The following is a 10,391-nucleotide window of genomic DNA, read 5'->3' as shown; positions in this document are numbered from 1 at the left end:
GTCGATCCTGACCCCTTATCACGTGATCAGCTGTCAGCCAATGACAGCTGATCATGTGATACAACGGAGCCGGTAATCGGCTATTATTCCTCCTCTCGCTGACAGCGCGAGGAGAAAAAAAAAGAGCCGATCACCGGCGGCCGTGATCGGGACATCAGTCCCGATCACGGCCAGCTTACTAGTACCCACCTGCCCCCCTCAGGAATAAATAAGTGCCACCCAGCAGTGCCCACAGTGCCACCCACAATCTGCCTCAACAACGGTGCTGCACCCCTGTGCTACATATCCGTGCCCATCAGTGTCATCTATCAGTGCCCATCAGTCCCATCTATCAGTGGTACCTATCAGTGCCCCTTAGTGCCACCCATCCGTGCCATCTTATCTGTGCCCATCTTTGCCCATCAGTGTCGTCTTATCTGTGCCCATCAGTACTGCCTTATCTGTGCCTATCGGTGCCACCTTATCTGTGCCTATTAGTGCCGCCTTAACTATGCCTATCAGTGCCCACCAGTGCAGCCTATCAGTGCCGCCTATCAGTGCGCCTCATCAGCGCACTTCAATGAAGAAGAAAAATGACCTGTTTGCAAAATTTTATAATAAACTATTAAACATGATTTTTTATTTTTTATTTTTTTTGCATCTTTTTTTGTTTGTTTAGCAAAAAATAAAACTCCCAGCTGTGATTAAATACCACCAAAATAAAGCTCTATTTGCGGGAAAAAAAATGATAAAAATTTCATTTGGGTACAGTGTTGTATGACCGCGTAATTGTCATTCAAAGTGCATCAGTGCTGAAAGCTGAAAATTGGTCTGGGCAGGAGGGGGGGTTTAAGTGCCCAGTAAGCAAGTGGTTAAATGACCGTCCTTAGGGTTGCCAAGATGTGAAATACTTTGTAGAATTTGTACTTTCTAATGGCTTTTTCTTGAAAGGGAAACTTGTACTGTCTTTAAATACTGGAAAGCAAACCAAGAAAGTATATGAAAAAAAAAAAAAAAAAAGCGCCAAAAAGTCTCCAATAGGTCCGGTCTAGACTATTAATCTTGATAACAGATCAAAAGGGTAAAGCCAATGTGGGGGCTCACAACTCCACTGGGAAATAGACGTATGAGTGCTGCCAGCATTGCTGCAGAGGTTGTAGGGGTGGGGGGGGGGGTCAGCCTGTCAGGGCTCAGACCATACGCCGCACACTGCATCAAATTGGTCTGCATGGCTGTCGTCCCAGAAGGAAGCCTCTTCTAAAGATGATGCACAAGAAAGACCACAAACAGTTTGCTGAAGACAAGCAGACTAAGGACATGGATTACTGGAACCATGTCCTGTGGTCTGATGAGACCAAGATAAACGTATTTGGTGTCAGATGGTGACAAGCGTGTGGGGGGGCAACCAGGTGAGGAGGACAAAGACAAGTGTGTCTTGTCTACAGTCAGGCATGGTGGTGGGGGTGTCATGGTCTGGGGCTGCTGGTGTTCTGGCAGATAGTGTCCTGCCATCATATAGTGTCCGCAGTACGGGGCTGAAGAAGCTTTGGAAAATCTCCGAAGATGAACGGCGCCTGCGCCGTGAGTGGAGGTGGTAGCACCACCATCTAGGCGGACAGAGGGTTGTGAATATTAGAGGGCCCCTCGCGGGCTCGCTTTGCTCGCCACGCTTCGGGCTCGGCCTCGCTGCGCTCGGCTCTTTTATATTCCTACTCTGTGTCCACTTGGATGGTGGGGCTACAACCTGGACTCACAGCGCAGGCGCCCTTTATCCTTGCCTATTTTCGGAATCTGTGTGTGATGCGCAGTACACAGCGGACACTATCCGATGGGGGACTGTATATGATAGGACACCGGTACTGGGGGGCTACAGATCATTGAGGGGACCATGAATGCCAACATGTACTGTGACATACTGAAGCAGAGCATGATCCCCTCCCTTCAGAGACTGGGCCGCAGGGCAGTATTCCAACATGATAACCACCCCAAACACACTTCCAACACCACCACTGCCTTGCTAAAGAAGCTGAGGGTAAAGATGATGGACTGGCCAAGCATGTCTCCAGACCTAAACCCTATTGATCATCTGTGGGACATCCTCAAAGGGAAGGTGGAGGAGCGCAAGGTCTCCAACATCCACCAGCTTTGTGATGTCATATTATTACGTCCACTGACACTGAGACACTGGAGGGGGAGGAGCTTTGAGACTGGGGGAGGTGCTAAGCTTGGTAGGCGGGGTCGGATGAGGCATTGGCTGGACCGTCTCCCACAAAGCTGTCAGTGACAAAGGCGGGGAAAGAGGATCACGTGATCTGACTGGTTCTCCCGGCAGCACCTCCCCCTCCTCCGCTGCTGAAATTCCACCCACCAATCACCATCAAGTTCTCCTTATCTACCCGCCCAGCACAACACAGCCACCTCGTTCACCCGCCAATCACAGTGAGCCTTCCCTCCATGCTGCTCACAAGATGGCCGTCGCGCGTACCTTGATGACTACATTCCCCAGCATGCCTCGCGGCGCCCGGGGGGCCTAGAGGGGGCGTGGCTCGGTGTGTGGAGGGAAAGGGAAGGCGCGCGGCCAGTGACGTGTAAATCGAGCGACGGAGAGCCTGAGAGAGCGTGAGAGACAGAGAGAGCCGCGGCCCGGGGTGAGAAACACCGCACCGGACTGAGGGGGAGGGACCGGGAAAGCCCGAGGTGACAGCCGGTGTGAGGAGGCGGAACACGGAGTCTGCGGACAATAGGAGGACATGAGGGGGACTGACAGGACAGACTGAGGGCAGGACAATACCGGGGAGAGAATCCCGTCATCATATGTTATATATACAGAGAGGACATATTATTATTATTATTATATGAGGGACACCCGGGGGGGGGGGGATCATGAGACCAGTACAGGGGTGGAGAGGACCCGGTGAGGGAGAAGAGACCCCCCCATATACAGAGGGGGGGAGAAGAGACCCCCCCACCAGAAGAGACCCCCACCATATACATGGGGGGGGGGGAGAAGAGACCCCCCACCATATACATGGGGGGGGGAGAAGAGACCCCCCACCATAAAAATGGGGGGGGGGAGAAGAGACCCCCACCATAAAAATGGGGGGGGGAAGAGACCCCCCACCATATACATGGGGGGGGAAAGAAGAGACCCCCCACCATATACATGGGGGGGGGGGGGAAAGAAGAGACCCCCCACCATATACATGGGGGGGGGGGGAAAGAAGAGACCCCCCACCATATACATGGGGGGGGGGGAAAGAAGAGACCCCCCACCATATACATGGGGGGGGGAAAGAAGAGACCCCCCACCATATACATGGGGGGGGGGGAAGAAGAGACCCCCCACCATATACATGGGGGGGGAGAAGAGACCCCCCCACCATATACATGGGGGGGGGGGAAAAGAAGAGACCCCCCACCATATACATGGGGGGAGAAGAGACCCCCCCCCACCATATACATGGGGGGGGGGAGAAGAGACCCCCCCACCATATACATGACCCCCTCACCATATACATGGGGGGGGGGAGAAGAGACCCCCCCACCATATACATGGGGGGGGAGAAGAGACCCCCCCACCATATACATGACCCCCCCACCATATACATGGGGGGGGAGAAGAGACCCCCCACCATATACGTGGGGGGGAGAAGAGACCCCCCCACCATATACATGTGGGGGGGGAGAAGAGACCCCCCCACCATATACATGGGGGGGAGAAGAGACCCCCCCACCATATACATGTGGGGGGGGGAGAAGAGACCCCCCACCATATACGTGGGGGGGGGGGAAGAGACCCCCCACCATATACATGTGGGGGGGGGAGAAGAGACCCCCCCACCATATACATGTGGGGGGGGGAGAAGAGACCCCCCCCCACCATATACATGTGGGGGGGGGAGAAGAGACCCCCCCACCATATACATGTGGGGGGGGGGAGAAGAGACCCCCCCACCATATACATGTGGGGGGGGGAGAAGAGACCCCCCACCATATACATGTGGGGGGGGGGAGAAGAGACCCCCCCCACCATATACATGTGGGGGGGGGGAGAAGAGACCCCCCCACCATATACATGTGGGGGGGGGGGAGAAGAGACCCCCCACCATATACGTGGGGGGGGGAGAAGAGACCCCCCCCCCACCATATACATGGGGGGGGGGGAAGAGACCCCCCCACCATATACATGGGGGGGGGTAAAGAGACCCCCCACCATATACATGGGGGGGGGTAAAGAGACCCCCCCCACCATATACATGGGGGGGGAAAAGAGACCCCCCCCCCCCACCATATACATGGGGGGGGGAAAGAGACCCCCCCCCACCATATACATGGGGGGGGAAAGAGACCCCCCCCCCCACCATATACATGGGGGGGGAAAGAGACCCCCCCCCCACCATATACATGGGGGGGGAAAAGAGACCCCCCCCACCATATACATGGGGGGGGGGGAAAAGAGACCCCCCCCCCACCATATACATGGGGGGGGGGGAAAGAGACCCCCCCCACCATATACATGGGGGGGGGAAAGAGACCCCCCCACCATATACATGGGGGGGGGGAAAAGAGACCCCCCCCTCCATATACATGGGGGGGGGAAAAGAGACCCCCCCCCTCCATATACATGGGGGGGGAAAAGAGACCCCCCACCATATACATGGGGGGGGGAAAAGAGACCCCCCCACCATATACATGGGGGGGGGAAAAGAGACCCCCCCACCATATACATGGGGGGGGGAAAAGAGACCCCCCCACCATATACATGGGGGGGGGGGAAAAGAGACCCCCCCACCATATACATGGGGGGGGGGGAAAAGAGACCCCCCCACCATATACATGGGGGGGGGGAAAAGAGACCCCCCCACCATATACATGGGGGGGGGGAAAAGAGACCCCCCCACCATATACATGGGGGGGGGGAAAAGAGACCCCCCCACCATATACATGGGGGGGGGGGAAAAGAGACCCCCCCACCATATACATGGGGGGGGGGGAAAAGAGACCCCCCCCACCATATACATGGGGGGGGGGAAAAGAGACCCCCCCACCATATACATGGGGGGGGGGAAAAGAGACCCCCCCACCATATACATGGGGGGGGGGAAAAGAGACCCCCCCACCATATACATGGGAGGGGGAAAAGAGACCCCCCCCACCATATACACTGGGGGGAGAAGAGGACCCCCCCCCATATACAGAGAGGACATGGTGGGGGGAGGCTCCCCCCATATACAGAGAGGACCGGACATGGGGGGGGGGGGTGAGAAGAGACCCCCCCCCCCCCCATATACAGAGAGGACATGGGTAGGAGACCCCCATATGCAGAGAGGACAGGACAAATGGGGGGGGGGGGGGGGGAGTGTGTGTAACACCACTATATAACACTTAGGGAATGGCTATCGCTGAATTCAGAGCTTCCATGGATTTGCTGAGGTGGGCCAATGACGTCATGATCTTTGACTCGGCCATTCCTAGGCAGCTTTGTATTGTGAGTCCGAGATCATGACGTCATTGGCCCAACTCGGCAAATCCGTGGAAGCTTTGTATTTGGTGATAGAATACAAAGCTGCCTATGAATGGCCTCTTGATTGGTTGAGTCAGAGAGCATGACATCATTGGCCCACCTCTCCAACTCAGCCAATCAGAGGAAGCTTTTGTATCATTGGTAGAATACAAAGCTGCCTAGGAATGGTTGAGTTGGAGAGCATGACATCATTGGCCCTCCTCTCCAACTCGGCCAATCAGAGGAAGCTTTGTATTCATTCATGTAAAATCAAACTGTTTTGTTCCAGCTGTGAGACAGGAAGTTCTCCTCTCACACCCGACACTCCTAGCTGTGTACTGTATGGAGCTGAGGTCACATACGGGTTATACAGCGCACTCAGCGGCGTACACACCGGTTTGTTTTGTCTTTTATTTTGTGTTACTTCCTCAATCGCAGGTGGGAGGACGATGAGAAAACAGACAGTGACCGGGGGGGGACATTTGTACAACAGTCTGCTTCATTTACATGGTCTAAATCTAACCCCTCCCCCCAAAAAACAGCCGGCTCTGCCGGTGTCGTCATTTCCCCGACCCTTCTTCTCGCTGTCCTTTCTGCCGGACAGCTTGGCCCGCATGTCATTGTAGCAGAAAATAACCCGAGATGTACAAAATGTATTTTGATACTAGATGCATTTATTTCACGTATTATCAGCGCAGTGTTACTATTATCTGGTTTGTTTTTTGACTCGAACGGTAATTGTTGCTCCTCATCATCATCATTCCTGCTATTAGTCATGGTGCATTTGGGAGTAGGTTGTTGGTGACACTGAACACCCGCCGTCTAATGACATTCTCTTCTATTTCTGTACACTGTAATTATTTTGATTAAAAAATAAATTAAAAAAAATCCAAGTACCTTTTTCCTATTGGCTATCCAGCTGTCGCATGACCCGCCTCTCTCCCAGCCCAGAGAAACAGAAGTAGAAACTGCTGGTCACGTGTTTTAACCACTTAAAGCGGAGTTCCGCTTAAAAAAAAAAAAAAAAAAAACTTTCAAAAATCAAACACTATATATATATATATATATATATATATATATATATATATATATATATATATATATATATATATATATATATATATTATAATATATTTTTTTTTTCTTTGACACCCTAGAGAATAAAATTTGCGGTCGTTGCAATACTTTGTCACACCGTATTTGCGCAGCAGTCTTAAAAGCATACTTGTATTCCCCCCACCCATAAAAAAAATTAAAAAAAATAAGGCCCCTTTCACACTGGGGCGGTATTGCCGCGCTGTCCCATTGATTTCAATAGCCCTCCGGCTTTCACACTGGAGTGAAAGGGGCCGGTTTTTTTTCAGGCGTTACACAGGCGCTATTTTTAGCGCTGTAACGCCTGAATACCGCCCCAGTGTGAAAGCAGCCTAAGAGTACAGTAAAGTTAAACCAATTTTTATATTGTGGAAATATAATGTCACTCTGAGTAAATTGAAACTCAACAGGTCACGCTTCAAAATTGCGCCCGCTCGTGGAATGGCGACAAACTTTTACCCTTTAAAAAATTCTCCAGGTTTACCAGTTTTAAGTTACAGAGGAGGTCTAGAGCTAGAATTATCGCTCTCGCTCTGCCGATCGCGACGATACCTCACGTGTGTGGTTTGAACACCGTTTTTCATATGCGGGCGCTACTCGCGTATGCGTTCGCTTCTGCGCGTGGTGGGGGCAGATTTCTGTGTCGCGCCCCTCCAGCCTGCTCGGGTGTGATGGGGAGGAAATGCTCAGCATAGAAACTCGCCTAAAACCGAGCATGTGCAGAGTTGCCGACACTGCTCTGCAAAATCCCCAACTGCAGTGGGGACGTGGACAGAAGGGGAGCGATTAGAGAGCAGCTGGATCAACCAGAATACAGAAAATTAAAGTGGGGTACCCCTTAAAAAAAAAAAAAAATTTAAAGTCAGCAGCTACAAATACTGCAGCTGCTGGCTTTTAATAATCGGACACTTACCTGCCCCAGGGTCCAGCGATGCGGGGGAACGAAGCCCCCCCCTCGCTCCCCGCTCCGCTCGCGGCGCCGTCATGCATACTGTGGGCACCCGGCTGTGGCTTCACAGCCGGGCACCCACTGCGCATGCACGAGCGGCGCAGGGCGCCGTGATACGCCGTACAGTCACCTGGGACACGTGACAGGTCCCAGGTGAATGTGCGGCGCAAGGGGAAGTGATGTCACCAGCCCGGGCAATGAAGATGGCAGACTACGAGGGACCCCCTAGCAACCGGTATTTAGAGGTGAGTAAAAATTTTTTATTTTTTTTTATTAATTTTAAGCAGCTTTTCATTTTTTGGTGGCAACACCACTTTAATCTGGGGGGGAGGGGGGGGGTCGCTGTCTCACACCAGCGCGATGCGGGAACCAGCGCGATGCGGGAACCAGCGCGATTCCAGTGCTGATTCCCGCATCATCGCATAGGACTCGCAGGCAGTTCACACTGCCCAATGCGAACCGCTGCGGGTGTAAATAGAATGTAAAATGACACCCCGTAAATCGGTTCGCGTATCACAGTGCGAACTGTCAGTTGGTGCAGGAATTGGATCACATGGGTGTGAACAACCAATGAGATTCCAGTGCGGACCCCAAAAAAAAAAAAGGGTTCCTGCACCTTTTTGATGCAAATTCAGCCATACAAGCTGTAAAGTTGAATTCAGACCACACAGACACCGCCTGGGACCTGCACAGCGGTGCGAGGTGAATTGCATGTAAAATGTCTTACAGCGCACCGGTGTGAACCCGGCCTCACAGGGACTGAGTGTGAACAGCATGGAATACGCCATTTATCGATCGTTTTTTTATGATGTGGGTGCAGTGACCCTTTAATAATCAGCTGGAAACCAGAAATTCTGCATTTCATTATTTCTGCAGGCACAGCGCTCTGTGCTGATTGGTTTATATTGAATATTACGAAGACTTGTCTCTCTGTGCTGATTGGTTTGCTCTGTGTGTACAAAGTTCTTTTTTTTTTTTTCTTTTTTTGTGTGTTATATGTATATTATGTAGGCCGTGTCTCTGGGTTGTTGTACGCTTATTATGGTTTTGATTCTGTTGTAGAAAATTTATTGAACGGATTTTTTCACACTGGTCGTATCACTTCTTAATAAATATATATATATATATATATATATATATATATATATATATATATATATATATATATATATATATATATATATATATATATATTTCAATAGAGTATCATCCTCCTGTGGTGGGGTGTTTTTTTCCCCCCATTTGTCAATAGAGTAACCTCCTGGGTTTTTTATTTTTTTTCCCATCTGTGTCCCATTGGGGATATTTACAAAACAGGAAGTGATGGAATCCCCAGGTTGTCACCGGGAGCCGTGCTGTCCTCATTGGAAGATTTCCCCTCCTATTCCTGTTGACAACCCAAAATTTGGATCTTTTCTTTCTTTTCTTTAATTTCTTTCTTTTCTTTAATTTCTTTCTTTTCTTTAATTTCTTTCTTTTCTTTAATTTCTTTCTTTTCTTTAATTTCTTTTCTTTCTCTTCTTTCTTTTCTTTCTCTTCTTTCTTTTCTTTCTCTTCTTTCTTTTCTTTCTCTTCTTTCTTTTCTTTCTCTTCTTTCTTTTCTTTCTCTTCTTTCTTTTCTTTCTCTTCTTTCTTTTCTTTCTCTTCTTTCTTTTCTTTCTCTTCTTTCTTTTCTTTCTCTTCTTTCTTTTCTTTCTCTTCTTTCTTTTTCTTTCTCTTCTTTCTTTTTCTTTCTCTTCTTTCTTTTCTTTAATTTCTTTCTCTTCTTTCTTTTCTTTAATTTCTTTCTTTTCTTTCTTCAACGACAATAAAAACATGACAAGGGTTCTAATCCCTCTCCATTCAAAACTAAAACATAAGTTTTTTGCCTTTGGTTATACTTTTTAATTTAGATTGAACAACTTGTGGGTTTAGTGCTGTATTTTTGTTGCTCCTTCTTTTTTTTTTTTTTTTCATATTTTCTACATTTAGTTCTCTTATGTTGTGTGACGGTTTGTCTCCATGTCATTCTGTACTTTGTAAACCAAAAAGAGAAACACGCATTGTATTTCCCATCTTTCTGTACCAATGACAAAAGTCACCAGAAGGGATACAGACAGCAATAAAAAACCTGAGTTTCTAACCCTGCTATTTTCAATCAATTTTTTTATTTTTTAATCAAAATTTGAAAGTAGCAGGGTTAGAAACTTAGGTCTTTATTGCTGTCTGTAGCTCTTATGGTGACTCTTGTCATTGGTACAGAAAGATGGAAAATCCTGTGTGTGTGTGGTGTGTGTTTTTTTTTTTTTTTTTTTTTTTGAGTTGTCACCACAACAAGAAGCAAGAGAAAAATCTTCCAATGGGGACACCAGAACAGAGAAAAATCTTCCGATGGGGACACCTGTTCTGGTGAAAACCTTTCTCTTATGTGAGGACTGATGGATCAGAAATGCAAATCCTCCGGCAGGCAGAGAAGGTCCCCTTTATATTCAGCTGTTTGCCAGAAGTTCTGCTTTAAAGTATAACTCAAGGCAAAACACACGTTTTTGGATGGAGTGTAGAGGGATTAGACCCCCTGCCAGTTTTTATATCTATATCATAATTTATTTTTATTTTTATTTTTCGGTCTCAAAAATTTGATCGAGGTTATAACCCTCCTTTTACTCTGAGATTGGAAAAAAAAAAGGTGGTTTTGCCTTTTTTTTTTTTTTTGTTCTAATTTTAAAAGCAAACTAAAAGTGATCCAAGAGGTTCCAAGCTGCTGGTATGTAAACAGTTTGTACCTCCAGATGACTGCACCTCACTTTCCCAATCAATTCCCTGGTGTTCTGGTATGCAAATATAAACAGTCTGTGCCCTCCCCTTCCCACCTTTTGAGCCCGCCCA

At 48.9% G+C, this 10,391-nt stretch overlaps 1 protein-coding gene across 1 annotated transcript in view; it reads left to right on the top strand.

The window, feature by feature from the left end:
• Window positions 1–2,495: 2,495 nt before the first annotated feature.
• Window positions 2,496–10,391, top strand: part of DCAF1 (DDB1 and CUL4 associated factor 1) — a gene marked incomplete in the record, with an annotated part of 55,018 nt that continues 47,122 nt past the window's right edge. The window contains 1 exon segment of the mRNA XM_077451511.1: window positions 2,496–2,627.

The sequence above is a fragment of the Lithobates pipiens genome, unplaced genomic scaffold, assembly GCF_037356315.1.
Source record: "Lithobates pipiens isolate NorthernLeopardFrog02 unplaced genomic scaffold, aLitPip1_a1.2 Scaffold_23, whole genome shotgun sequence".
NCBI lineage: Eukaryota > Metazoa > Chordata > Amphibia > Anura > Ranidae > Lithobates > Lithobates pipiens.
The sequence above is the reverse complement of the archived record's forward strand: the minus strand, read 5'-3'. Positions and strand labels throughout refer to the sequence as shown.